Source organism: Tenrec ecaudatus, chromosome 8 (assembly GCF_050624435.1).
Source record: "Tenrec ecaudatus isolate mTenEca1 chromosome 8, mTenEca1.hap1, whole genome shotgun sequence".
NCBI lineage: Eukaryota > Metazoa > Chordata > Mammalia > Afrosoricida > Tenrecidae > Tenrec > Tenrec ecaudatus.
Window position 1 is genome coordinate 158,477,595 of NC_134537.1, and position 3,266 is coordinate 158,480,860.

The 3,266-nt window shown below is 41.9% G+C and overlaps 1 non-coding gene across 1 annotated transcript; it reads left to right on the plus strand.

The window, feature by feature from the left end:
- The first annotated feature begins 2,867 nt into the window (after positions 1-2,867).
- On the plus strand, positions 2,868-2,999 carry LOC142455811 (small nucleolar RNA SNORA64/SNORA10 family). Its single transcript, XR_012785936.1, has one exon. It is a non-coding gene; the product is annotated as a small nucleolar RNA SNORA64/SNORA10 family (small nucleolar RNA).
- Positions 3,000-3,266: the final 267 nt, after the last annotated feature.

Below are 3,266 nucleotides of genomic sequence, written 5' to 3' on the forward strand. Positions count from 1 at the left end.
TTGCTGACAGCCTGTTGTCCTTGAGTCAGTTCTGAATCACAGTGACCCTATAGGATATAGTAGAACTCTTCTCATTGGGTTTCTAAGACTGTAAATCTTGCAGTAAGATATGCTCTTTCTCCCATAAAATAGTTGGTGAGTTTGAACTGCCGACCTTTAAATTAGCCACCAGGCACTTAATCATGCAACCGCCAGACTTCCTCTCTTAGTGATTTGGTGAATTTTATTGTTTGATTTTTTGAGTGGTGTTTTGCATAATCTAGGCCTTTCCAGCAGTGGTCTAGTTCCTCATCAGCTCCCTCAGGGGTCAATCTCGAAACATTCTGATTAGCGTGCTCATTCGTTAACTGACAGTTGTAGGGAAGTTATATGGCATTTGTTCCTCTTTTAATCTGTGTGTGGGCTTTTCATGATGGCTGTCTAAAGGTCTTATTGCAATTGCTCATAAAATGCAGATAAGTTAAGGTAGCTCCCAGTTCTCTCTCAGGTGTGTTCTTCACAGCTTCTTTTCCATGGACATTCACTGTTGCCAAGACCAGGGATGCTCTGTCTTCAAATGCATACTAATGAACATTTTATCAATTGCTAAATTCATGTCTGTTTCTTTAAGGGTATGAGGTAGCTAGTTTATTGTGTGAGCCTGGTCGATAAACACATGTAGGATGAATTGAAGGGCAGAGAGATAAATGACTTGGTGAGCCTCGCCTTTCTTGTCCCTCGCTCTTTGATCATCCTACCAGTGCGTAGCTGCCTTGCTTGTTCTGTGCCTCAATTTTCAAGCTACACTACCTGTGGGACACCAACCTGTGGACTGTGTCACTATAATTTGAGTTCCCTTCAAGACCTGCTTCACCACACAATTGGAATTTACATCTCTTGAGCTGGGGACTAACCATTGGTGACCTGCCTTGCTGTGTGCTGCCTGTGCTGGGATAGCCTGACTTACTCTATAGAGGACGACCTGGTGGCCCTCAAGACTTGAAGAATTCCCAGTGTCTCACAATTCTGTCATGGAAGTGAGTTGCACTGAGCCATTTGGACTGGTTTATAATTTAATTAACTGTTTATTTCTTATGTTATTTATCTATGTATCTGTATAAATATATATAATTATTAACATTCTGGTTTTATTTCTCTAGAGAACCCTGTCTAACACAGATAATAATAAGCAAAAAAAAAAGACAGAGAAAAACAAAACAAATAACCAAAACAACAACAACAAAGAAAGAAAACACTATAAATAATTCCAGGTCTGTTTGTCTAACACAGGGTAAAAGTTTTCCCGAACTCAAATATACCTTATAGAGACCCATTCATTAAATATTTAACACGGAAAAGGCACGACAAAATAACCAACCAAAAACAAACAAACAAAAAAAACACCAGAATGCACAAGACCCTCAAGGTGAGGCCAAAATGGTGTCCCAGGATTCACAGTCACCAGGCTACTTAAATAGGGCAGAGGGGCAAAGGAACCTGACAAGAAATAATTACTGCCACAGATCAATTCATCGCAGCTTCCTTCCACGGGGATGGCAGAAGTAGAAAAGGGATACTGATTTGGTGTCATGGAATGCTGCAGATTAGAAACGATGACATTTATAGTTCAGGGCTCTCTGAGCAGGTATCCCAAGCACCTCTGTTTTCATCAAGGTCATGCCCAAGCAGGATCCACCCTAGGGCTAGCCTTTCCCTCACCGGCTGTAGAAATCTCAGCAAACACATTCAGCCCAAGTGCAAACACGTTTACATTGTCAGCAATAACTCAATGGAGGCTGAATCTATGTGGAGGCACAAAGTGCATTCACAGCTCCCACTGAAAGCCTTGAATAAGTTGGCCCAAGGATTTTAGGAAAGGTTATGTACAACATGCAATACAACCTTGCATGTGAAAAGGAAGGTAGGTTTGAAACCCTGGCTGCTGCTGAAGATCACGGACTACAGCTTATAATTCAATGTAAAAAACAACAATCCTTACAACCAAATATAGACAACATCTAGTACACTACTAAGTGTTTGAAGTTGTCAAGGACTTCATTTTGCTTGGATCCGCAATCAAAGCAAGAGTCAGCAATCAAATGAGAGATTGTACAAGGCAAACCTACTACACAAGATTTCCTTTCCGTGGTGAAGAACAAAGACATCACTTTAATTTTTGCATGACCCAAAACTTGCTGTTTTCAGTAGTCTTGTATGGAAAAGTGGATCAATAAGTAGGAATACAACACAATACTGGATTCACTTAAATTATGTTATTGATAAAAAAATAACTTGAAGAACAAATGAATCTGTTTCTGAAGAATTGGTCAGAATTCCCCTTAGAGGTGAACACGGAAGACTTTGTCTCTTATACTCAGACCTCTTCTCAGTAGAGATCAGTCCCTGGAAAAGGACATCATCCTTGTTAAGTAGCAGGACAGTGACAACAAGAGAAAGACCCTCAATGAGATGGATAGTCACAGTGGACATGCCCAGTGGGCCTGTACAGACCAATTGTGAGGATGGCTCAGGACCAGGCACTGTTTCCTGCCATGGTGCATATACGGTCACTGTGCTTCAGAACTGCCTTGAAGAAACCTAGCAATGATGGTAAAGCATAATCTTCCTCAAAGGAGTGTAGGTGGAGATTTGGACAGAGCATGTGCAGAGTCCATGACAACACGTTGGGGCTACATTTCCCAGAATCCCTTCCTGCCCTAATGGAAAATCCTGGACAACCCCTGCACTTGCTACCTCTAAAAATGCTTGATAGGCATGCAGTGGCCAAGAGACACGAAGGCTAGTGCAGCTGGCATGTCTTCCTCTTAGGGCCTCTTAAATAAAATTGTCTTACAATGCCCCATGTCTTCTGTAAATAAACCTTTCTCACTCTCCCTGCTCTGCATGGTTACACCTGCCACAACATGTGTGACTTTCGTAAAGAGGAGAGAGAGAAAGGATGCCCGCAGGACCTCGGGCAGGCCTCCTGTGGCCTGTCCCTTCCGGGGGGCACGACAGGCCCTGGGGAAAAAAAAAAAAAAAAAAAACCTTTCTCTTGGTAACACAAGAACCCAACACTAATGCTCCGAATTAGGCTCTAATTCAAAATGCAGCAAGTATAATTTATTGATAAAAGAAGATAGGGCATATGAGAGGGGAGAAGAGCAATCTTCAGAAAGTGGAAGATAGGATTCCAGTTAACAGCCTGCAAGAAATAGCAAATAGAGACAGAAATAGCAAACCCAGCAAATAATCCTGGATTTTTCACCCACAGATTGTGAGACAAG